The sequence below is a fragment of the Zophobas morio genome, unplaced genomic scaffold (genome assembly GCF_036711695.1).
Source record: "Zophobas morio isolate AGI-343-1 ecotype UQ-CSIRO unplaced genomic scaffold, CSIRO_AGI_Zmor_V1 ptg000024l, whole genome shotgun sequence".
In the NCBI taxonomy this organism is placed as follows: Eukaryota; Metazoa; Arthropoda; class Insecta; order Coleoptera; family Tenebrionidae; genus Zophobas; species Zophobas morio.
The window spans coordinates 5,848,517-5,874,796 of record NW_026972129.1 but is presented as its reverse complement, the minus strand read 5'-3'; the positions used below and the strand labels follow the sequence as shown (position 1 = coordinate 5,874,796).

The 26,280-nt window shown below is 32.3% G+C and overlaps 1 protein-coding gene across 3 annotated transcripts in view; it reads left to right on the top strand.

The window, feature by feature from the left end:
- The first annotated feature begins 576 nt into the window (after positions 1-576).
- LOC135134873 (probable E3 ubiquitin-protein ligase RNF144A) overlaps positions 577-26,280 on the top strand; it is a 42,832-nt gene continuing 17,128 nt past the window's right edge. The window contains exons 1-2 of one of the 3 annotated variants that reach the window (XM_064063743.1): positions 577-735; positions 19,241-19,280. The gene's annotated coding sequence lies outside the window, so the exon portion shown is untranslated. Of the gene's footprint in view, positions 736-8,741; positions 8,998-19,240; positions 19,281-26,280 lie in introns of those variants that run through there. The other 2 variants (XM_064063744.1, XM_064063742.1) reach the window with 2 other exon arrangements.

The following is a 26,280-nucleotide window of genomic DNA, read 5'->3' as shown; positions in this document are numbered from 1 at the left end:
TCACTAATGAGAATGAGTCAAGTGATTGTCTGTAACTTAAAACAAACTGGATACAGAAACTTTCACGTGCTACTTTACGGGCCAAATTTGTTCACCATCGATCGGGTCGTCTTGATGATTAAACATAAAATCTCCACTCTTTTTACAAAGTTGCCCAGTTTCACATGGTAAAAAATCGTAAAATAAACCATGTTGAGTAATTTAATAAAATTATGAAGAATGTCGAAAATTTTAAGATAAGTTATGACTGAACTACTGTATGGAAAATGAAGATGAAGAGTACTAAAAATTTGCACCTTCTTAATGTTAAGTGAAAAATAATACAGGAATAATTGATGAAATAAGGATTTTAGACTTTTTTAAATTTACCTATTAATTTTTATTTTTGTTTCAAATCATATTCACATTTTTTGTTAAGAACAAGCATTTTAATTCAATTATAACCCTCTATCATAAAATCTATATTTCGTGTCAGGCATACTATGTAGTATTGTTTTGAAACAGTAAATATAATTGGGCTTCAACCTACAACCGACGCAATAATATCGATCAGTGCGGCACCGACGACCTAGAGTATTCAACCTTTTGCCTTGGCGCCACTGTAAAATTATCAAGACGAAATCGGTCTAAAAAAACACCAAGTGCAAATAATATTTTGTGATTTTGTATTTGTGAAAAGTGAATTTTGCTTTTGTTTGTACTAAAATGAATAATAATAGAAAACATCTTCGTCACGTGAGTATCACTCAGCTTGTTGTTTTTATTTGTTATGTAGATAGATAGGTACCGACCTTTGAGAGGTAGCAGCATGTCATTTACAATTACAAATTCACATCACCTTCTTTGAAAAAAAAATTCTTTAGCTTTTGTTTCACGGCAAAGTTCATTTTATGCTAATAGCAAATAGAAGTAACACTTCTTGTTAAAAAATAACGATTCGTTGCTTTTCAATTGTATTGTTATCAAAATATGAACCATATGCATAAAAATAATAAGATTTTAGTGCAGTTACAATTATTATTAGTGGTAGTACTAAAAGTTATATTCTATTATTGGTTATATACAGGTTATGCCAATAATGATAATAGTAAATAATGCACACTTTATTACAAATACAAAATTAGATTTTGTTTAAGATATATTTAAATTAAAATAACGCTTCTAAATGAGAGTAATGGTATTTTAACATAAGTGTAGAATCAAAATATGTAGTTTAAATGGCTTCATGGAATATAATTTTTTTTATGTATAAATATATTTGCAGAGCAAAATATGTAATAAAGTTTAGAGAAAAGTAGAAAAATACCAATTCCTAAGGACAAAGTACGTTGTCCAAAAAGATCATGGCTGTGTTAACTTTAATACTATGCGCCAAGTGGGCAATCACGGAATTCTATACATAAACATAAGCACCCAGTTTACGGGTAAAAATTTAATAGCACACTGAGTTCCTAACAAGAATTATTCTGATCTGATTACAAAGTCTGGTAAGTTATAACAATAATAATAAGTTAAGATATTTAAGGTTTTCTTTTTTTATTTTGTGATCATTGGTTGTTCTTTCAAAAACCATTTAACTGACTCACATTAACTATTTTTAAATAAATCAAACATAAAGGTGTTATCTGAAATTCACAATGTTATAAATAAAATAAATACTCCTATTTAAGATTTTTTATTGAGTCTTCACAGAGATCTTAAAATAAAAATAACCAGTCATTTAACAAGCAACTACCTATATGAAAATCTAGTTGGCTACCAGCAAAATTTCAATTTGTGTCACTTGTATTACTGATTAATAGACAGCTTTGTGGAGGTTTGCTGAGAAACTTGAGTTGCTTACATCTTTAGCTTGTGAATATTTATGAAGATTCCGTATGCAAGTGGAATTTGCCATGGCGCAATAACTCGGAGATATTTCCCAAAGCAGTAAGTTTAACATTTTTGTTAAATAATTAATTAAACGGGAATTTATTTCGCACACACAGCGAACATAACAACGTAACTTTTCAGAATTACTTATCATGCAGAGCCATCGTTAATATTATATTCTACGCCAAAGTAGCGAAAACAACATTACCCATAGACCAAACGGAGATCGTAGCCCGAGACGCGTAGCGAGGTCTATGATTGTCGTACTTAGGTCACTGTAGCGAATATACTATTTTTTCACTAGTAGCACACTCCAAAACACAGATTTGACAAATTTTCAATTTATTAAAAGTAAAATAACATGAATGACATCACCTAACTAGGCTTTGATATTTGCTATCATTATTTTTCAACATTTGAAATGTTGGTTTGTAATGTGGTTTATAATTCCAAATTTTCATTTAATTAGTATTAAATATTTTTAAGAAATATAACACACAGTGAATTATGTACCCATCCCGAGATGCAATAATCGCAAGTAGCATTTTTACATTCCTTATATTCTTAATTTCAAAAATCTGGTAATTCTAAATTTTCGTTTGTCAAGCATTACCCACATACATTAAACTTTGGTATAAAATGATCAACTTCACTTCTGTTATTAACCTTGGTCAAATTTCATTATCATTATTGACTTAATGGAGGGAAACGAATTCGCAACTCACAGACAAAAATAATAATGGTGCATTTCTACGCTATTAGTGAAAAAAAAAATCTATACGCACATGTTCACAAATTTTTCTTAGCTAAGAAAATTTCAGATTAATGTTCTGAACTGTGATGGTTCTTAATTTATAGAAGGCGATGATTCTAGAAAATTTGAGTTCCACTTTTTATCGAGACAATTATTAAAAAAAAATAACCAGTCGCCCGATGGACCCCTTTAGCTTATGCTCAGGAAGTAAAAATTTTTGACCGCTTATAGAACCTCTTTTTAAGCAAATAAATAAGAAATAAATATATTGTCTCTAAAATTTCTACTATTTAGTAAAGGTCGTCACTACGCTTAGATTTTATGGACCTTCATCGACATTTAAATAAATACTCCCCTAATAGATGAGAATTTAAATGCATATTGTGCAGCCATTGATATATATTAAATGAGCAGTGTTCGGCACGTTACTACCAAATGTAGTGTGCATGGTTATGTGAAAATTTTTCTTCTCATAAGAATCATCAATCCTGAGTTAAAATACTGGCGCCAAAAAATGCCAGCGACAATAAATGCACAAAAGATCAGTCTACCCCTAGTTAAAACTTGGGGCGTTCATAAACTGCGCACTGTTTTAATCCGCACCCTCATTATCTGTTCATGTACCTATAATACCTTACCGAAATTCATTGCGTCTCAACCTACGGGGCGCGTCCGCGAGAATTTCAAATAAAATAAAGATGAATCGTTATTTTGTAAAAATAGAAAAAGGGCGTATTAACGACACAGAATGTTTCAAAGCATTCCAAATTTAACGCAAAAATTTTGAAATCAACTACATCAGTCTCAATCAACTTATTATTATTTATTTTTCGAATTAACTTGATATTCACAAAAAGTTTGAAAACAATATAGTGTCTTAAAAGTCAAAATTTGTTGTAAACTATGGCACAAACAGTACATTACATTACGAGGGGGGCGCCGACAAAAATTGGTACCTATTAGATAAAGGGGGGACGCAACAGAAAAGGTTGAGAAAGACTGAGGTAAATCCTTTATAACGACTTCTTACTTATTACCATTTACTTGAAATGTTTATTACACCCCCCAACAACCAGGTCAGGTCAGTTAGGTACCACTTTATATCTTATAAAACCCAACTTTGAATAATTTTGTGGCAGTTTTGAACGAGTTTCAAATATATACTTATATGAAATTACAAAGTGTGAACGAAAGAGTAAGAATAAAAGTTGTAGATACTAGAAGGAGACAACAATTTGTTTAGTGTAAAATAAATGAGTATACTAACCGATGTATTGATAGATTGTATTATGTAAAATGTTAAGGTTATGCAAATAAACAGAAATCAAAAATGCTCTATGTTTTTCATTTACTACTGAAATTGGAGATTACCAACAATCGCTTTAAAGGACACCGTTAATTACCCACTCGGTGCGCAATTTAGGAACCCGAAGTAGGCGATCCTCCAGTCGGTGCGCAGTTTAGGTAAGATTATGAAGGGTCACAGGTGGATGGTGCGCAGTTTAGGGTCGCCGAAAACTTGCACGCGCCGACAGTTTCGGTATCCACATGACATTGATTATGTTTATCTCATATCCCATTTCACGAACACCACACTATCGTCAAAAACTTAAACTATAAAATTCGACTAAGTCAAACTGTCGATAGGAATTTGGTATTGACTAAAGAAAATAAGAAGTGTCCAAGCGTCTTGTTTACTTTATAGGTATTTTATATTTACGCAGTTGTATTCAAATATAATTTGTGCGGAAGTTGGACAAAAGATATTCTTTCTATGTTAATGTTGATTATTTGATTTTAATTATGTATTTAAATTGATCCTGTGTTTTGCATGTATTTTTTTAATTATTATTTATCATATTCCCTCATTTTCTTTTCTTCCTTAAATTCGAAAATATCAGGCTATATAATTATTTATCGATCATGTACAATAGTACAAAAGTATCAGATTTGATATTAATTTACTTGAAAATGATAAACAATAAGACTAATTTCAAATTTTTATTTACAAAAGGAAGGTTTCATTTCGGAAAAGTACAATAATTATTACATGTACAATTAAGGAAACTTTTGTTTTATAACTCTTTGTTTTATACACACCAAGACGACGACCTCCGCATTTTTTCTATGTATTACACTGCAGATGTTTTGCGACAGTGTTCCAAAAAGTCTTGATTATGCTTTCCTTATATTCTGTCCCATCACAACGTCTCATATTGAAAGCGAAATCTTTTAATGTCAGAACGAGTTCCGACGCAGTTGTATGTCTTTAAAAAACATACCCTCTTGTCACACAAAAATGTTCAAATTGCCTCCTACAGATCCTTTCGATTTTTTTGTGTACTGGGGTGTTTCAAAAAAAAATATATTTTTTTTTTCGTGCAAAGAGGTTCAAAAGTTTCTTTTCAACGTAAAAAAATACCAGTTAAAATTTGAGCTCTTAATATTAATATTAAGACCGTCCGCATCGCGTTTTTCTATTTCCCATAAGAATAACATGGGAAAATTTTTTTTTGCACCTTCTGATTTTTATTGCTAGCCCGTCGTGTGTCGTGAAAAAAATTCAATCACATATTTTTATAGAGAATTGAACGCTCTACAAAAAGTGTCTCCTATGATTTTGCGAGAAACCTGATAGTTGAAGAGTTATTTTAGGCTAAAGTTAAATTTATCGCAAATTTTGACGTTTTTGATGCATTACAATAAATTTGATGGTCTTATTGGAATAAATCACCACAAAAATGTATGCCCATTTTAACTTTAGTTTTATAAATAGTAATTGTTTATAATTTTATGCTATAATAAGGTCAGTGAAACTCGATAGTTATATCGAATGTACTGAATTTTTTAAAACGTTAAAAGTAACGAATGACGTAGCTGAAAGAGGAATTGCGTTAATTGGAGAATATAACAATTATCTCACTAAGGATGAAGACCAACTACAGTATTTATTACAAGTAGTTCGAGAACATCGGCAACGTTATCCAGATTGTTTAAAAAAAAATCTTCAATAATAACAAAAATTTAAATTACATTGGATTGCTAAGTAATTTTCAAACGATTTAAAAGCCTGATTTAAAAGTAAAGTAAATAAATTTTTTATTCATACAATACCAATCGTCATTTGATTTATTCCTTCGTAAGTATTTTAAATTACTGAAGAAAAATATTTGTCTTTAGGTTAAATAAACTATGATTTTTTAACCCACTGATGCTGAAAATGTTCGGAAAGAGTTTTACTGGCCTTATTATAGCATAAAATTATAAACAATTACTGTTTAAAAAACTAAATTTAAAATGTGTATAAATTTTTGTGGTGATTTATTCCAATAAGACCATCAAATTTATTGTAATGCATCAAAAACGTCAAAATTTGCGATAAATTTAACTTTAGCCTAAAATAACTCTTCAACTATCAAGTTTCTCGCAAAATCATAGGAGACACTTTTTGTAGAGCGTTCAATTCTCCATAAAAATATGTGATTGAATTTTTTTCACGACACACGACGGGCTAGCAATAAAAATCAGAAGGTGCAAAAAAAAATTTTCCCATGTTATTCTTATGGGAAATAGAAAAACGCGATGCGGACCGTCTTAATATTAATATTAAGAGCTCAAATTTTAACTGGTATTTTTTTACGTTGAAAAGAAACTTTTGAACCTCTTTGCACGAAAAAAAAAATTATTTTTTTTTTTTGAATCACCCTAATATCTATATACGTGATGCACCTAATACTGCTATGAGTGGGTGAATCACTCTATCTTATTAAATCAATTAGGTAATTAGTTAATTAGTACACAAAAGATTAAATTAAAACCTCTTCCAGCTGCGACAAAATCTTTTCGCCGAAATAACTTCAGTTGGTGTACATCAAGGATCTAGTAATATAGTTTTTCGCCAAACGTCAAAAAAGTCCGTGTTTTTTATCCGTAGGTTTGTTTGTCGGTCTATCTGTCTGTCTGTTTGTCTGTTTGGAGTGTTTGGTGTGTGTTAATTTTTATTAACCTCCGACTGAAAAAGAGGAGTATTATAATTTTGACCCCTTTGTTTGAGTGTGTGTGTGTTGTGGTACTGGAGCTCCCAAACGAATGAACCGATTTCGATGCGGTGTTTTTTATTTGAAAGTTAGTTTACTCGGAATGTTTTTAACTACGTGTAACGATAATCACTTCAATCACTTCAAGATCATCAGCTGTTTTCTTTGCGTATCTCTGTTGTACGGTAGCTCCTAAATGGATCAACCGATTTCAATGCGGTTTCTTGTTTGAAAACCGATTCAGTCAGGAAGGTTTTTAGGAGGGTGGTTTGATGAATAACTCAATTCGCATCGTCTTGGAGGGTGAAAGAAGAAAAAGCAGTCATTGCAAATGTTTCTGTAATGTCAGGTCATTCTGTCAGTAATTATTCGTTTAGGAATTAATACTTAAGAATTAATTGAAGACTAGTGTGTGAGAAAACTTCAATTCGTAGTGTGATTAAATTCTGCTTTTTGAAAAGAAAAACTAAGAAAGAAATCCATTAAAAGATTTGTCCTACATTGAGTCATTCATATTATTTGAGTTAATGAGTTCAAGCGCAGGAGAACACCCGTTGAAGACGCACCACATTCTGGAGAACCAAAGTTTTTTTCAAGTATTACACACGTTAGACACATAATCTCCGAAGCTATTGGACCGACTGCTGTCAAATTTTGTGTGAATATTGGGAATATCATGTGGGTGGCTAATTTGGCTAATCATCCCCACCAACAAGTTGATGACGTCATCTCAAAGAATTCAATTTTAAAGTGATTTAAATGTTATTCAACGATATACTCCTTTTTTACAGGTTTGTATACTGAGTAAGGATACAGCAAACTTTTAAGGCGCAAGTTGCAAAGATTTATAAAATATTTGCTTTCAAAACTATTCTTATTATTTTTGTTACTTTTATAATATGAAAAAAAAAACCCTAAAAATTCATTCTTTATTTGAAACATATTTATGTTTTAAAGAGAAAATGATACTACAAGACCAACCAGTATTTTCTGCTTTCTATTCCGAGAGCTAATTGCTTGGCCTGAAACTAACATGACGAACTGTTGAATTAACAAATAAACTCTGTGAAGTATGTATGAATCTTTATACAATTTTAGTCGAAAATAATTAAACAACGACAAATTAATTTTAAGTTTTATTTTTGCATTATTAAGGACGAAATAAAGTTAACACCCATTAGGAATGATTATGAAAACATTTCAAAGCTTTTCTTAGTTGTCTACAATTTTTTCATTTACAAATCTACTAAGTATAAAATTTCGAGGAGTAAGTATTCCCTACTATGTGTAAGATTCATGGGTACAACCCAAAAAAATTCTTTTAAAAATATTCAAATGTTCCAAACAATTTTATAAACAATATTTTAGAATTTATCGTTGTGATCAAGATAAAAAATACCGAATACCAATTCCATAATGTGCAAAAAATGTGAGAAATATGATGAGTTGCGTTCAATATGGCTCTGTAAATGGATAATGATGATTTTTTAATAATAATGGTTTATTGGCATACAAAATTATAGTTTGTTTTGCCTCGTGAAAATAAGATTTCTTAGAAACATATACACAATTTGAACAGATTACTCACATTAAAATTATTAAATTATTTAATTATTAAAAAGTTAACTTTTTTATAATTTAATTTTATTTAAATTTTTTATTGCATTACACAGACAAATATCTTAGCACTTATTATACAAACTTAACTAATCATTGAGTTCTATTTAGACAACGATATAAAGTAATGCAAAACACAACACAAAATTCTCTGTTCCTTGCAACTGGTCACCTAACAGACTATGCGTAAGTTTTTTTTGGATTTTTTTTTAATACCAGGAACTGCCTTTGTCCATTCATTGGATCGGCGATTCTAAATTTTGATATGTCCTTTATTTATTATTGGTCCCCTAACTCCTTTTTTAAAAAATGTTTCGGCAGTTCCGCGGCCCAGTCCTACACCCACTCTTGGAGATGCCAATCAGTCTGTCACCGTATTTTTCGGAGAAATATAAATGTGTGAGTGCGACAGCGAAGTGAATAGAATTCCTACATGATGTTGACTATATGCACCCAGCTATACACTGATCATTTACACTGACGAGGTGTGTATCGTGCATTTATCAGCAGTTAGAAAATTGTGAAGGAGTAGAGGTCAGAACGTGGCAATAGTCGACTTGTGGTGACTTAAACGCGAATTTAGTAAACAACGTTATTAGCTGTCCGTATAAACTATGTGCTTTGGAAGATACGATGGAAATATGACTAGTGTCCAAGTGACTCTGTGAATTTAGGTTATTTTGTGTGCGTTTAAAGTAGGACGTCTATTTTTCCCAGGTAAAGTAAACATCGTTTTTGGGGCCAGAATTGAACGGGTTTCGGATGTGACCTTTATTAACACATTTTAATATTAACGGTTGAATCTAGTCGAGATTTTCAATTTTATCACTTTAGATAAAATTATACACTCCTTGTCGCATGTACGTATTCAAAACAATCTAAAATAGTCAACAACTGATTTGACGCTGACGTCTTACAAACAATGGCATAATTTGCACAATACCCTGCTTTTGGAATAGATAATAAATTCTAGTTAACACATTTTAATTTAGATTGAGACGTAGTGTGAGAAGTTTTAAGTCCTTTTTTTTCTTATACTTTGTTATGGGACGGAAATTTTATTTCATTCGTGTTGACGGATAATATTTATGTTTAAAACTTTACTGTTGCAATTGTCTTCAACATAGTCGTCTGCTTTGAATACAAATCAATCCGTGGATTGTTGATACGTGCACATATTAATCTTGTTTACAGTAAAGATTTAAAAGTAAACAATTTGAATCGTTACTTCGTAAAAAAGTAAGAGATGATTTAAAAGAAATATAAGTAGGTAACTCAAGTTTAAACGTTTAGAAGTTTTTATAAAAGGAGTCAATGATCTATCTAATTTTCGCAGTTATCCATAATCATGTTATTTACAAATGAAACATTAAACGGTCATAATAATATAATAAATTCAAACAATATAATATTAAATGTTAGTAAAAGAAGTGATAACTGAAAAAAGAGCACAGTAATATCATTACAGATTTAAGTAGATTACTTCCATTGTGGTATAAATTACTGTCGCCTTATCAACAAAAATATGTATTTTAGCAAAAGATTTAGATATTTTAGATACCTATAAGTTGTGGTATTATTTTTTTTTTCTTAAAAGTTTGTCATTCTTGCTGGGTGTGACAGTTAAAAATATTCATTCAGTTCTAAACTAAAAAAGATCTAAATGATCAGACATTTAGCGAGCTTAATATTTAATACGAATTATTATTATTATTGTTATAGTTATTATTTTATTAATATCATAGGATTTAAAAAATCAGTTATAAGGTATGGGCAATATACGTATGCTTATTCAATTTTCTTTTATACCCTATGTGCACTGATCACATCTCCCTTTGTTTTTTTTTAATCGCAACACATTCAATTCATGAAGTATTTTATATTTAACAACCTTATATCTGCTCAGATAAAAACGATGTTGTCAAAAATTGTTCAAAGTGAATGCTTTGTTTTACATTTGTTTAATATATTGGTACAAAAGTGATATCAAACAAAAAAAGCCAAAGCAACAAGTTACGAAATCTTAGTGTATATTACACAACAAAATTCGCATTATACAAAATAGGAGTTCCTATCAAAAAATCGAAAGAAAATCACAGTTTCTATTAATCTTACAACTTGTTAGAATAAGTTTGTTCTTAACTATTGAAAACAGTTGAATAACCGAGTTATAGCAACGCAATGGTGCATTTTTTAAACGAATTGTATGTAAGGAGGGGATTTTATTTTTATTGGAATTAATTATTGTAAAATTTTTACGTATTCGAAAATATAATGCGAGCAATTTTTTTGCTGGTTTTGCGACCCATGTTTTTTCTTTTGATATTTCTTTGCGTTTCAATTTAAAACAAATCCAGACACTACTCAAACGGATTATAAAGAACATATTTCAACATTTTACTGTTATACAGTGTGTTATAGAAAGGTACGTACAAAATAAAATCGGCAATTGGTCTCGAAATATGGGTGCTAAAAGTAAAAAAAAAAGTTCAGGTAAAAGTGTTCTTCTTTTAGAGATAAAAATGTCCAAATTCGTTGTACGCCTTTGATAGAAAGATCATCTTTCGTTTCTATAGAAACATTTAGATTTGACAAGTTTTATTGTTAGAGTTGCTAGGATTTACTAAAATAAATTAATTTTACCTATTTATCCTTCAGTAGCGTCTAAAAAGGTTGGATAAGGGTTAATTTTCTCCTTATAATTTCGATAACACAAAATAAGTTTTTCAGACTTCTTAGACTTCGCGAATAACTGTCAATTTTGTTGTACGTACCTTTCAATAACACCCTGTATACCTTATATGTTACTTCTAATTAATGTATTAAAAAAAATATGTTGGTATCTAATAGGAGTATCAGTTGCTAATTCAGATAGATGTTGAAAAAGAATTCCTTCTTCAACACTCTTAAAATACTTCATTTATGTAAAAGCTTACGTAAGTCAGTGGTGCGAGGTTTCAATGTTTTTTTGATTTTATATTATTGGATTTTTAAAAATACATATACAAATTTGGTTGTATATTTTTTTAAACTCAATTACTTTACACTAATTTTAGCCTATCTGTTCTATGAAATGAAATACTGTTACACGCGGATCCTCACGTATAATGTAAGTAACACAACTACAACTACGCGTACACGTTTATTAAAACCAACTTAAAAAATTTGATCTAAGTACAAACACAAAGTGCAATCAAACAAATCCACTCTTTTATAAAAATTACAAAATTTGATTTTACGATTTTTATTTTTTTATGATAGTCCCAACAGGCAAGCAGACGGAAACTGGAAGTCTATTTTTTTCATACTCTGGGGGTCATGAAAATTGGAGAAAAAATAGCCGTGGATCCTATTACCCTAGATCCGGAAATAAACATCAGTTTTTCATTGTTATTGTTGGAAGAAACCTTTGTACTGTCGAATCTAGTATTCATGTTTGATTACTTGCCTGAATATTTTAAAATTAATTCCGCATTTTGCAGGTTTTCATTTATATTAAAGTCTGCTGTTTGTTTTGTGTGACAAGTTTTTTGTCCTTGATGCTTGCTGGACACGATGTTAATTTAAAACTAAATTTAGTACGCATACAACTTATATCTACGTGGAAACAATTACTAGCCCTGTTCCAGGTCGGTTGACCTAGGCTCGAAAAATTATTTATTTAATTTACCCAAAAAAATGTGTAAGATCATTGAAAGAATAAGTGTTTTCTATTTCTGCCAACAATTTTCCAACATTTTGTGCCACTCTAAATTAAATATAATTCACGAATAATAATGGAATAAAATAAATGTATTCCTTCTTATTAATGGATTAATTTTTTTCTTCGTGCTCATGTTCATAAAGAAAATGACTTGACATTTTGCCGAATTAATATCAGTCAGTAACCACTGCCTTAACGTAACTTGGACATACAAACACATGTTTGTACAAGCTATCTCATTTCGTCATCAGATTTTTGGGAGGGGATAAGCGGATAAATTTTGATTAACGACTTACCACGATTGCGGCAACATTAAAACGTTTGTAAGAGTTCAGAGTATTTGGTTGTACAGCTTCAAAGTTAAATTGCAAAGTGTTACACAATATTGTGATTTTTTTAATCTGAATGTCTCGGGTAAAAAATCAAAACGGATTCATAAACCACAGCTGTAGGAGTATGTTATTTTAGAAAATGTAAAAACATTTATTATTAAAGATTTTGAGGTGATGTCATCACATTGTTGGTGGACATGATCAAACAAATGTTGGTCAGATAATATCAGACAGACGGAGACGGGAGACTTATTTTTCCGAACTCTTGGGATCATAAAACATCGAAAATCATTAAAGTAGCCATTCGACAACTGGACGCTATTACAATACTTCCTTAGCTAATGCTTGGGAAGTAAAAACGTCTAAACCCCACTGTTTTGATAAGTAAGTTTGATGGAAAAAATAATACTTTTATCCGAAACACGGAAGTATTATATACACATGTTAAACAAAAATAAACATAATAACAAGTAAAATTTATTTGTTGTAGTATTTGTTAATCTCAATGAATTCACTGCAAAAACAGATAATTTCATTACATGTGCGTAATATTGTTTTATTATTGTTATATATAATTATCAGAATTCAAATAATTTATAATTAAGTGATTGGAGATGATTTCAATAAATGACCTTGTTTGCAATTCCGGTATTTTGCATCTTAATCCTCTTGTGACGATTGTGGCAATCAAAGTCTACAGCCTTAGTATATCTCAGTATTCCACACAAATAAGAAAATAAGATGCCTGAATTTTGTTTTTTTCTTTTGGTTTTCACAAAACTCATTAAAAATCTACGAATATATTAACTTGTTATTTAAACTGTTCCGCATTATGTACATATATATCTTATGTTATGCAAGTGTTAGAACATTCATTAAATGTCAAAATTTGTGGTCTGTCTGTGTACATGGAGCAGATGTGTGATAACACTAAATTTCTAATTACTTCACTTATTAATGAATGTTAAATGAAATATTGTCGAAAAATTAGGTGCGGCGTTTTTTAATTTTATCAACAAAATAAATTGCAGATAAATTCTGAAACATATGAGGTGAATTTGATGTTCTATATTTGACACTTTTTACGACTAATGGACTGCAATAGCACGGGGCAAATTAATTATTTAAAGGAACCAATCATTTATTCGACCTGAATATTGTTATAATAATACTGTTTGTGATTATTAGGAATTAGTTCGAAGGACCAAAGTGAACACTGCGACCGTTTTTGTTGGGATTTATTCCAGAACTCTTACTACATAATTGTGTGTACAGGTACCGACTAAATGGGGTGGGTGGGACACACCCCCACCTCTCACAACCCCAGGTACCTGCTTAATATGATTGGATATGGAATTTCCAACATGCCGGCCCCGTTGAAGGTTTAACTTCAAAATAATTGGAGGGGGGCATCTGAATAATGGTACATGCTATTGTAAATTCAGAGGAGCATAAAAATATAAAATACTTATAATAATCACACGAATCTAATTCGCGAAGCACAGCCGGCAACACAAAAATCGCCATTCGCTAGGGATAATGCGCACCTTTGTCACCGCGCGTTTCACCACTCCCGTACTAGTTTTTACGGATACAACCCGCACAATTCCGTCGTGACCTGGGTGAACTTCGGCGACTCGTCCTAACCTCCACCGTAGCGGGGGCAGCCCATCCTCCACTAGAACTATCAAAGTTCCGACGTCGACGTTGGGTTGCGTCATTTGGTGACCCTTGGGACGGAATTGAAGTTGGGCCAAGTACTCCTTGGTCCATCTGCTCCAAAAATGTTGCTGCAATTGCTGCACGCGTTGCCATCGAGATAAACGATTTACAGGGATCTCCTTCAGGTCCCGTTCCACTGGCGTTGTTAAGGGCTCGCCGATCAAAAAATGTCCCGGTGTCAGAGCTTCGAGGTCATTTGGATCTTGGGATAAAGGTGTCAGGGGGCGGGACTTTAGACAAGCTTCGATGCGGGTTAATAAAGTATAAAACTCCTCGTAAGTTAAAGATGCATTATCGACCACCCTGTGCAAGTGATGTTTCACGCTTCGTACGACACGCTCCCACAATCCCCCAAAATCAGCCAACCTACTGGGTATGAAATGAAATTTCGTACCTACGGATGCGGAGTACTGCAATATTTTATTTTGAACCTTTCGCGGGATTTCGAAATTGGACAATTTCTGAAGGGTTTTAATAAATTTGATAAAAGTGTCGCGAATTTCAACTGGTATAGGTTCATCCGAATTCGATTTATGCGACCAAAGGTTCTGCAAGAGAATTTTTGCCTTATCGATAATTGGATTTATTTCACCAAGAGCGTTAAAGATTTTTGCGACCATGGATAACATGTAGCGTTTTGTAACAGTTTTAGGACAACAAATTGGCGGAAGATTTATTTGATATTTCAGTTGGTCACCTAAAACCTTTTCATAATCTGCTTGTTCAAATACAGTACGATGGGGTAGGCAATAACTATTTGGGAACTCCAAAGTATTAAAAGGAACGAGCTCCGTTTGGTTTAAGCCGCGATATTCTAGCATAAACTCTTTGTCGACGGATTTTAGTTTATGGTCCTTGTCCGGTCTATTCTCTAAATTCAAGAATTGCTTTACAGCCCTTGGGCGCGACTCATCCAAGCGAAGGCCTTTAACAGGTAATTTTACCACGAATTGTTCTGACGACATCCAAGTTGCGTTTTCTATGGAATGTTTTTCACATTCTAAGTGATTGGTCTTATATTCGTCCTGATGGAATACGTAATTAAAAATGGGTTTACAATTTACCAAGTTACATGATACGCTTGGAGCGGGAATGGTTGTAATTAATTCGCCCGACAAAATGTGACCTAGTTTTGTATTTTGTAAATATGGTAGATTTTTATCTAATAAAATAGGTCCGTCTAATAATAATTTCCAGAATAATTGCGCTCAAATTAACAAATCGACATTTTGGGTAACATTATAATTAGGATCTGCTAATGTTACATTTGGTGGCAAATTAATTATTTCTTTAGGAAATGTTACGCTAGGAATCGGCAGAGTAATTTTGGAAAGAACAACACAATCGAAATTTGTTGCAAATTCGCTGACGCGCGATTTTATAGTTACGTTCACATTTCCTTGTGTTCGATTATTGCCGGTACTGATACCAGAAATAAATTTGGTTCCAGTTGTTGGTGTGAGACCCAATTTATTACATAAACCCTTAGTGATTACATGTGCTTGGGAGCCGCCGTCCAAAAGCACTCTACATGTTTGAAAATCTCCTCTTTTATCTAAAATAAAAACTGTTGCGGTTGATAAAAGGACTTGGTTACAGGTTTGCCTTTGCAAAGTGTTAGCGGATGGTACAAATTCATTGCTATGTAGCAATGTGTGGTGTCTTTGATTACATTCCTTACATGAAAATGTTGATTTACAATCTTCAGTTTTGTGATTATTTCTTAGGCAGTTTGCACAAAGTTTTAAATTTTGAGATACAATGTTTCTGTCTAGAACGGATTTGCTTAGAAATTCATTGCATTGATAAAGAGCGTGTGAATTTTTGCACAAAAGGCAATTAAATTTGGACACTACGTTAGAATTATTGAACCTTTTTTGAATAATGTTTTGCGGTCTTATATTTAATTGTTTAGGACTAGAAATTATTGATTTGGGCTTATTGGATGGTAAATTATTGGTTTTTAACTTATCCATCGCTTCCAATATTTCACACCTTTTTTCTAGAAATTCGGAAAATTGCAGGAAAGTGGGTACTGCCTTGTCTAGTGTTGACTGCCATTCCTTTTTAGAGGCATAATCTAATTTTTCGAATACAATTTGGACCAAAATTGCGTCCCACTGATCGACCGGTAAATTTAACACCTGTAAGGCCGCGACATTATTGGAAACTGTGTCGATAATTTCCCGTAATTCCTTGTGCGATGATTTTAACAAGCTGGGTATGTTTAAAATGTTTGTGATATGTTCCTGAACAATTAATCTTTTATTTTCAAACCTTTTTTGTAAAGTTTCGATTGCCTTGCTGTAGTTTTCGTTGCGGACCGCCAATGATTCGATGGACCGCAACGCTTCATCTTTTAAACAACTACGCAAGTAGTGGAATTTGCGGATATTTGATATGTTCCCGTCATTGTGTACTAATGATTTAAATAGATCAAAAAACGAGAACCATTCGCTATGTTTGCCATCAAAGGTAGGCAGTGGTAAAGGTTTCAAATTTACGCTATGTTCATTGGCTTCGAGTTTATTACCATCATTATGTATGTTAATAGTTGTAGAGTTAGGGGTTAGCGACGGGTTTGACGTCGCCGGACTGTTCTTAATAATTATGCCTTTTATTTTACCTAATGTTTTATAGTATTGGTTTTCAACCGAGGTACGTTCCTTATCATTTTCTGATTCCCAATACGATTCATTATGTTCCGCGTCTATTATCTGAAGTGACTCTATTTGATTTTGAATATTATTGTACTCCTTTAATCTTTCTGTCAAATCTAACAACCTTGCATCTAATTCCGGTACACTATCGTCGTCTTTTACATTATTTTGTATACGCGTTATTGCAGCCTTTATTATTTTACGCTGATTTTTTAACTTCATAAGTTCGGCCATTTCGAAGGACTACAGACGCGCAACGACAAAGGTAAAACTTGAGCACAGGGCGATTGATATGTATAAGAATTTAGAACTGTATGATTTAGAAGGATAGAAAAAGGAAGGATCTGACCTTTTGATGATTTGATCTGCTGCAACCTCTCGATGATGATCCGCTTCTGGGATAAAATCAGCCGACCTTTTGATGATTTGATCTGCTGCAACCTCTTGATGATGATCCGCTTCTGGGATAAAATCAGCCGACCTTTTAATGATTTGATCTGCTGCAACCTCTCGATGATGATCCGCTTCTGGGATGTTGGCTGCTGCAATCTCTCGATGATGATCCGCTTCTGGGATGCTGGGTGCTGCAATCTCTTGATGATTATCCGCTTCTGGGATGTTGGGCATGTGTCTTGATTTACGATTTCGTGGAGTTCTGGATCCGCTTTGAATATCGATTTGCCGCACTTATTCACTTATTGTTATACCGCTATTCGGGCACTGGTTCGGATATTCGGCTCGAATTGACCAAAAATGTTTATGATTATTAGGAATTGGTTCGAAGGACCAAAAGTGAACACTGCGACCGTTGTACTTGGGATTTATTCCAGAACTCTTACTACATAATTGTGTGTACAGGTACCGACTAAATGGGGTGGGTGGGACACACCCCCACCTCTCACAACCCCAGGTACCTGCTTAATATGATTGGATATGGAATTTCCAACAAATACATTATATTTAGTTCTTTATTGTACTGTTTTATGTGATCATTCAATATTAATTTTTCGTCGTTTTGCTCATCATTAGTATTTTCTCAAAGAAAAAATTCGAATGTTATTTCGACAGAACTTCCCTGGCTCCTGAAGTACAATAAAACAGACCCAGCTTTTTCGAAAATCTATCAAATTTGATTTTGCGAATTTTGTTTTTTTTTATGAGTTATTATAAGTTAAAATAAAGATATCTATGTAATGATAAAGTAATCGTAAAGAAGCGTCCTACACGTATGTTTCAGATAAGTTTTTCCTGTACAAAATTTTGTGATGACGTCCTAAACATCTTTGGAAGGACACGTATCTCAATTTGGATAGGTGCAGTTTAGTACTAATAATAACATTATTGTATTTCCAAATTTTTGGGAAAATGGAGTGCGCCGTTGTGGATTTAATCAGTTAGATAATTAGATAGAGACTCATTCATTAATTATTTTGGGACACCTGTATAAACAATTCTAAAAAATGTAAATGCAATTTTAAATCACAAGTATATACTTATTATGTTTTAACATTACAATAGGATTTATTCGGCAAAATTTTAAGATGACGTCATCAATTTTTGGGGGGGGGGGGATAAATAGATATACTTTGATTAAAAAATTACCATGCTTGCAATGGATGGCTGGATGCTTCAAGTAAAAAATTCAACACGGATTCATAAACTACATGTGAACGAGTGTGTTATTTATACAGATTAAAAGCCATCTATACTAAACTCATTTGACATACACCTAGTAAAACTTTTGACTTAAACGGTTTAAGCCAAACCACCCTTATAAGTCAAACTGGCTATTGTAAGCTTTATGGACCCGAACCGCAAGGATTATTACTGTCCATTGTTGCCATAATGGCGCTGTAGCGTTTTACTAGGTATATATCAACTGAGTTAAGTTATACAATAGCCAGTTTGACTAGTAAGGATGGTTTGGCTTAAACTGCTTAAGTCATAAAAGTTTTACTAGGTGTATGTCCAGCGAGTTTAGTATACTATTTAAAATTTGGTTAGCGTTTTACCATTTAGATGATATTGTAATACACACATAAAATTTGACAACAATCGATGGTTTCGAAGATTATCTGTCCAACAAAAATCGACAGTTCGATACAGACAGGCAGATAGACAGACGGAAACGGAAGACCTATTTTTTCTTACTCTAGGGTTCATGACCATCCAGACAATATGAAAGTAGCCAGTCGTCCGTTGGACGCGATTAATACTTCTGTGGCTCGGGAAGTAAAAACTGAATGTTCCTGAAATAGCCCAAAATTAGTCGCAAACTTCAAGTAATTGTTTCGATAGACATTTTATACTCGTAAATAAATACTATCATATTTTGTTCTCAAAAATATTTTCCATAATGTATTCCAACAAAAACTGTAAATGGCCAGGTTTGTTTAGAACTACCGACAAACCAGTTCCAGTAACCATAATAATAACAACTTTAATTTTACTCTTCCCAAATCCGGTTTAAACCTTTTCCCTGCCTCCTTGAAACGTAAATTACACCTAAAAGTTAAAGATTTACATTTTTTTATTTGTTTCAGATTTGCCTTCAATTATTCAGTACTGGCTTTCACAATGAAGGTAAGTTTCAGTCACGTACTTAATGGAGATTTAGTTCTCAAGGGTAGGATAAGAAAAAATCAGCGGGTAGTAAAAATAATCTTAAAATGTTGTAAAAAATGTACAACAAAATCGAATTTATTTCAAGTTGTATAAATGTATGTTTAGTCTAATTAAACTATGTTTACTCACTCGAATAGGTTTACCGGGTTTTACAGTTTAGTGAAAACCTGTTTCTTTTTTGATTCTGTGTGTTCAGTGACATTCCAGTGGTTTAGAGTTCCCAAAACAACTGATCATTTAGGTTTTCAAAAATCCGTCGTCACGAAGATTTTTTTCCCTCAGAAAATATAAAAGCCGGTTCAAATAACCAGAAAATAATAGAAATTTTCTTCCCAATATTCTCAGCCAAGAACATCCTCATTCAACTAAATATGTATTATTAAATTGAAGCATTAAATTTTTCTATAACAAAATTTACCATGCTTTCGCGTCAGAGAATTATTTTGAAATGCATTTGGTTGCTGACATATTGTCGTAAAGTTAAGCGAAGAGTATTCATTTATACATTTCAAAAACTATGATGGGATTATTTTGTTTCAACTGCTATTTGGCGTTATTTTTCATCATAAATTCGCTGTTCCAGTTATTTCATTCGAATAATCAAACAATTAAGAAGATAAGAAAAAAAGATCAAATGGTAAACAAATAAATAAAACAAGTCAGATTAATATACAGGGTATTTTCGAAATTTATGCATCAAATATTGATCTAATAAAAATCTTTTAGTTTTCGAGATAAAATTGATTGAAAATCTGTTAAAATTTGCGTGTGCGCTACTGATTTCAAAAATGTTAAAGGTAAATTTGATCACTATAGTAATTTAAAGTAGGTAAAATTGTTGCTTGTTAACATGACAATACATTCATTAGCCCATCATTTTTTGACGTTTTTGCAATTTTTTGGAAGAACAAAATGAATTTTTCTAATTCTGAAATGACTGACATGGTTCTGATGTATGGACAAGCCTTAAGAAACTCCTTGGAAGCTCGACGTTTATACCAAGAAGCATTTCCCGAACGAAGATTGCCAAATCATAAAACATTTGCTAACGTTGTTCAGCGTCTACGAGAAAATGGGAAATTTCAACCTCGTTTTAGTGATCGTGGTCGTGAAAGGACAGAACGGACACTTGATGCCGAAGAAGAAATTTTGAATGTCGTTGAAAACGATCCAGGTATAAGCATTAGACGATTGTCTTACCGAGTGGGAGTTTCACCTTTTGTGCTGTGGAGAACTCTACATGAACAAGGCAACAATCATTGATTAGACGTGCGGAAGCGTGTATACGAAATGGTGGTGGACATTTTGAAAACTTGCTCTAGTTGCATACGTTACGTTTTGTTTCATTTTATGGTTGATTAAATTATGATTTTGAAGTTTTAATTGTCAGTTCATTAATTATTGTCATTGTTTATTTGTTGCTAGCAATAAATTAATAGCAACAGTAGTTACACCTCGGCAGTTTTCAGTTACTAGGTTTCGCATTTTTTCGTAAAACCATTATTTATCAGTGGAGGAATGAATGTTTGGATAGGGGTTAAATTTTCCTTTCAAAATTTTACTAAAACAACAAACGTTAATTTGACTTCTTAGGTTCCCTACATTCACCAGATATTTTGTTTCCATGTATTTCAATAACACCCTGTATAAAAGACTATTATATTTCTTTTGAATGCAAATTAGTTTCTGTATGTATCACACCACAACTTCCTTTTGTTTTTGATTTCTTCGTTTTATTTATTTCTTTTTTTGTAAACAAATTCTACATGAAAAACACATCTCGAACTCGACTGGTGAAAAAAATGAACGAACTCGGAAATGAACTTGCTAGATAATTAAAGTGTGCTTTTAAAAATATACAAAAATAGGTTGCGAAAAATACACTTGTGATTCCATACACAGATTTGATCTGAAAGAATGTGATTGCTATTAAGTACACAACGTGTTTCTTTTATTTGATACAACCCCTGTAACTTTTTTATTTTTAAAAATAAACCTGTAGGCGAACATACTAGTTGGCTCCGGCGGCTACTTTTGAATCTTAAGCAACAGGTAAATTGGCTCCGGACTAATAGGTAAATTGGCTCCCGCCAGATGCATGTACTAGTTGGCTCCCATCTCCTGCTGCCTGCATGACGGGTAACGCAGAACTGTGGTTGTTTTCACAAAACCTAATATCTAATGCCAACTGAAAAATTAAATTTCATTTAAAGTTGTTATTTATAATTTTATTCGTTCATCATTGCAACGATAAGTATTTAAGAAAAACAACACATATACGTTCGAACTATTACCCCTAATAATTTTAACAATTTATTTACTATTGCTTGGTAAATATATATTTTTTTATTTTTGTTAGTATTGTATTTTGCTGCAAAAGATAAGGTAAATATAAACCAAAACAAAATTGCTGAGCTTCTGTCTGTTTAATTTTGAAGTTTCAGTCGCTTCGTGAGTATGTTCACCACTTTGTTCTATTATTCGAAGCATTCGTCTTGATGTACATACGATTTACAGCCACGTTTTACACACTGCCAACGTATAACACTTTGAGCTAACACTTTATGAAAATTATATTTATAATTATTACCCAATTAACAGAACTGTTTTCCCTTTTCCACTAATCATTTCGTCCAAACAGTCCATTTTGTAACAATTATCTTAAGCGCTTGGGCACAAGAAAGTTTAAGAAAAAACTGATATTTTTCGACCGGAAATTTTGTATTTGTGTTGAATGGGCATTTTCGACCAGTGCAGATAGTAATAAAAGTATAGAAATATTTACTCTCACCGTAACGATTGTTATCCTCTTACTTCAAAGACCCCGCAAATCTGGGAAATACCAGAAAACCCCTTTGTAACTACCTTACCGCCACCACTTTCTAGACATAGAAATTTGATGACTATGGAATTATATGTTCCTGTAATTCAAACAACACATCTCTTCCGACAGCAGGAAATAACGTATCTGCAGATGATCCCCTCACCGTAGGAGGTACCATAAAATCTACCTTCCTTGCACCATCGGAGCCAATTTACCTATACCCATTTTTCGGCAGAGGGTCAAATACCGTCCGCCGGAGCCAACTAGCATGTACCCACCTGTAGTTCTTTGAGCAAATTTGTATCATTTTAAAAGATCACTTATGTGAGTAAATGACATGAGTGTTAATTTTTCATGCTACTAGGTTGCCATCACATAGATCTTTTAAAATGATACAAATTTGCTCAAAGAACTACAGGTTTATTTTTAAGAATTAAGAAGTTACAGGGGTTGTATCAAATAAAAGAAACATCCTGTATAAGCTCTGTATACTTTGGAATTCGGTTCTTTTTATGGGCGTTAACTATTATTATAGATAAAATTCACGAAACAATAACTTCTAGATCGTTGCTTGTACAGTCACAAGCAAAAGTTTTGACTCTAGTCATTAGCCCATTGGCCCACGTTTGCTTTCACAGTTCGGGATGATCCGTGTTTTGAATTCGACCATCAAAGGCAGAATTCACAGGTATATCTAAACCACAACGAAATTCACGTGTTCACCAGTTCTTACTCTGAATTAGTTTTAACTTGGAATCTTGCAACTTGGAGTTATTTTACGTTACAGAATTATTCCGAAGTATAATATTCTACATTTTGATGGAAAAGCCCGAAAGAAATTGAATTATGCAGGCATTCAAAAGATGACCGGTTTGTGTACATTAAAATTATTAAATATAAATCAAAATATACAGGGTGTCTCAGAAATAAGTACATTAATTTTAATCAGTTATAGAGCTCAGTGAACTCAACAACTTTTTTTAGTAGAGTTTTGTCAAGAACTTTTTAATTATCAACTTAAAAATTGTTAAAGTTATATCCCAATTAAGGTTACCCGCCCATGGATCCTCAGTCACCCATGGACACTAATAACACAGGCCTGCGAAATATAACTTTTAATTTCCCTTTTAAATAATATTGTTTTTTTTAAGATATTTATGTATGCCGAATTAAAATATAACTCTAGTTTTTTTGTAGCACATCGAGATTTATTTTTATGTAGGCCTAAATATTCATAGTTTTTCAAACAATTTTTATGAAAAAATAAAATATAAAGAATATAAAATTGAATGTTTATTTATTAAATGAACTAAATTAGTTATAAACAAGACTTAAAAAAACAAATAAATCAAGAAGCTTCTTTTTTTCTTTCTTCAAAACTCTTATTTAAGCGTTTTCTCTTGTATTCACGGTAGGATATGTTATTGCTGTTACATTTTTCGTATTATATCTTTTTATATTTGAACAGCAAAAGTAACAATCGTCTGTATGATTTTGTGGCTCCATCCAAATCATTGGTGTCAGCAAACTTAAAGATTTTTTTTTCCTTTTGACCATTTGCCAGGTGTATGAACACATTTTATGAGGCATCCATTTTTTGTCTTGGTTTTTTATATTAACTTTAAAATAACTTTCGCATAGTTGTTCGATAAATTCAGAAATTATTTGTTGTTGTTTTTTGATTAAATAACTTCTACAAATGTAACAGAAGTTATCTGAAGAATTAACCCATTTCCGAGAAGACATTAGTAATTTTTTTTTAAATTCAGGGTAGTAAGCGCATAATCAACACAAATAACTCTTACTAAGCTGAACACGAAATGAAATATCAACACCATTATCCATACATTTTATTACCACAAAATCTAGAAGTTAATTTTTATAGTACTAAGAACAAAACTGAAAAAAATATTTTTTGCAGAAACTGTACGTGATAGAAATTTTTGCATTTTTTTTTTATACATGAGTATATAAGACCTACCGAAATTATTACTTGATTTTGTTGGGGGAAAACCATCGCAGGCCTGTGTAATTATTATAATTAATAATTTATGGTCAAAAACAGTTACTAGGATACGTATTTTCCTAATCTTGTCAATGTGACAAACATTTAGAGAGAAATTGAAAATCCTGCTCCCTAATGGCGTACGGAATTTCATCGGCCCAAATGTGGGTGTTGAACACCTTCCCTCGTGTAACCGACCTCATCAGTTGATGGTATAAGAGATACAAAATTTGCTTGTTCGTTTATTTGTCTATTAACCCACTCACAAAAGTTTTGCCTACGTGGTAAGTCTGTTAGTTTCAATAACTGAACTTTCTGGTCCTGAAAGGGGTACATTTGTTCTCTGAGTATCCTCCAAATACTACTCTCCGATACATCATACTAGACAGTGATACGTGCTAGTGCCCGGTCGAGCTTCGACACTCTTCAAAACAGCCTCTTCAATATTAGCAATTCTATTACTACGTAACTTACCCCGATCCTGAGGTGCAGGTTTAAAATATCCGTACTCTCGAAAATGCTGCAACGTTCTTAAAACTGCGCACATTTGGCAGACGACGATTTGGGAGGTTTTCTGAAAAAATTCGTTGGGCGCGAGTGCCGTTTCCCCGAGCTTCACCGTACGTTAAAACGATATCGGTGCATTCCAGATTTGAAAACAAAGCCATTTTAACACATTTCGTCTATAAATTAGAAATCTGTGCCAAACAAACTTTAAAGAGACAACGTTTAATAAAAACATTGACCTAAAAATGAATGTCAGTGTCAAAACGGTTGCTAGGGTACCTTCTTCATTGTTGTAGTGTTGTTATTATTTAAGTTATTATTTAAGGTGAACATAGACGGCTCGTGAATATATGGGTGGGAAAATTCGAAATTTGACTTGAGTTTTCGAAAAAATGCTAGATAAAAAAGTTGTTCCGTTTCACGAGTTCTGTTACTGGTTAAAATTAATGTACTTATTTCTGAGACACCCTATATAATTACCAAATTTGTCGTTAACAACAAAATCAATATCAATAAAGGATCTGATCTCTAATGAAAAATTTCTTTGTCCAGACAATCTAGACAGTTTTATTATTGAATGATCAGAAAACAACAGAAAACTCGCTAATTGCCACTATAATGTTCAACTAACAGAACCAAAATGAAAATAACCACAGAACAATTACCCTTTTGGACCTTATTATCAATGATTTTTGACCATTGATGATGGGTAATTATTGATAAGAAAATTTCAAGAATGTATACACAAGTTACCACACTTCTTATTGAAAGTTACATAGTTCTTAATAAAATGTTTTGTATGTTACTGAATTCTTTTTTATTCTAGCTATTTTAACGTGTTGAAGTAATGAGGCTTTTTTATACATTAATATGAATTCAAAAAATGCAACTTAAAATTTAATAGTATAAATATATATTATGTAAGATGTTTTATAAATGCTTAGTCACGAATTTATTCAATCACGAGCGGAGCGTGTGTTTAAAAAACGAGTGTTGAGAGAGGTTTATAAACGTGTTAAAATTAAATCCATAATTATCGAAACTCCGAAATTTATTACCCTACAAAACAAATTGGTCGAAGGTTATTTCGACGGAACTTTCCTTATTCCTGAAGGACAATAAAACAAATCTAACTTTTTCGAAACATTTTGAAATGGGATTTTGCGAATTTTAATTTATTTGTGAGAACCCTTGTAAGTTAAAATAAAGAAATGTATGTAACGTTAAAGTAAATATAAAGAAGCGTGGTGCGCGTACGTTTCAGATGAGTTTTCTATTAACAAAATCGCCAAATTTTTGGAAAAATCACTTTGGATAGGTGCAAAGTAATACTAATGATAACAGTATTGTATTCACAAATTTTCGGGAAAAATTGAGTGAGCCGTTGCCGATTTAATGGATAAAAAAATTGACTCATTCATTAATTCTCACCTGTATTATAAGAAGTTTTAATGCAATGATAAATCACACGTATATTATCTTGTGCACATTTTGGATAGAATTTATTCGGCAAAATTTTGAGTGGTATAAACAGATATATTTCGATTAAAAATTTACGAGACAATTAAGTTTAAAACGTCTGCAAGATTTCAAAGCATTCGGTTGTGCACTTCCTGATTTAA